The sequence below is a fragment of the Nannospalax galili genome, unplaced genomic scaffold, assembly GCF_000622305.1.
Source record: "Nannospalax galili isolate Female #2095 unplaced genomic scaffold, S.galili_v1.0 scaffold1331, whole genome shotgun sequence".
NCBI lineage: Eukaryota > Metazoa > Chordata > Mammalia > Rodentia > Spalacidae > Nannospalax > Nannospalax galili.
In genome coordinates this window covers 1,333,515-1,334,603 of record NW_008330679.1, presented here as the reverse complement: position 1 = coordinate 1,334,603, position 1,089 = coordinate 1,333,515, and the positions used below count along the sequence as shown (strand labels likewise).

General features: G+C 43.8%; 1 pseudogene; it reads left to right on the top strand.

The window, feature by feature from the left end:
- The first annotated feature begins 230 nt into the window (after positions 1 to 230).
- On the top strand, positions 231 to 542 carry LOC103748413 (annotated as a pseudogene).
- Positions 543 to 1,089: the final 547 nt, after the last annotated feature.

Below are 1,089 nucleotides of genomic sequence, written 5' to 3'. Positions count from 1 at the left end.
GAAATCAAGATTTTGGCAGAGCAGCAGTTAATATTCACTAGTTAATAAAAACTGGATCAATCCTGATAATTCCATTCCAGTATCAGACATTTTCCCATCCCTTGGAATCTTTAGAGATCTTTCCTTGATTGTGAACCTTGAGATCTTTTAAAAAGAGATTGGAAGGTCGTGCCGGCCATTGGAGAACTGCAACCATAGCTCTGCTCTACCCCATGGCCCTGCACTACCTCATGGCCCCACACCACCTGATGGCTGTAGGCCTCAACAAGGGTCATAAGGTGATGAAGAGCGTGAGCAAGCCGAGGCACAGTGTTTGGCTCCGCGCCTCACCAAACACACCAAATTTGTGCTGGATGTGATCAGAAGTATGCTGTTTTACACCCTACAAGCAGCACGCCTTGGAGCTGCTCAAGGTGTCCAGGGACAAGTTGGCACTCAAGTACCTCAAGAAGTGGGTGGGGACACACATCCGTGCCAAGAGGAAGCAGGAGGAGTCGAGCAATGTGCTGGAAGCCCCGAGGAAAGCTGCAGCCAAGAACTGAGCCCAGATCCCACCTCCTGTCCCTTCAATAAATCTTTTATAACCCCCCCCCCCAAAAAAAGGAGGTGGGAAGAGTCTGGAGATGAGTACATGTCCTTTACAACCCTCTAAAGTGATAACCATTGAAGGTATTCTTCAAACAAGAAAGATTATTATCAGAATCTGATCAATAGACTCCACCTCAATGTACTGGTTTCAGATGTTGATATTTCACTTTTTCCAATCAATGTCCTAACTTTTACACAAAGATCTAGTAAATCATGAACCCAGTTTTTCTCCAGTGGTGCAGTTCAGAGCATTACTTTCTCACTTGATTTTTTTTTTTTTTTTTTGGATACAAGCAGACCCCAAATCAGCAAATGGGCTAATGAACTGAATAGATAGTTCTCAAAAGAAATGCAAATGGACAACAAATATTTGGGAAAAAAAAGTGTTCAACATCCTTAGCCATCAGGGAAATTCTGAGATTCTGTCTCATCCCAGTCAGAATGGCTATCATCAGGAAAACAAATGACAACAAAGGCTGACAGGAGTGTGAGCCACTACTG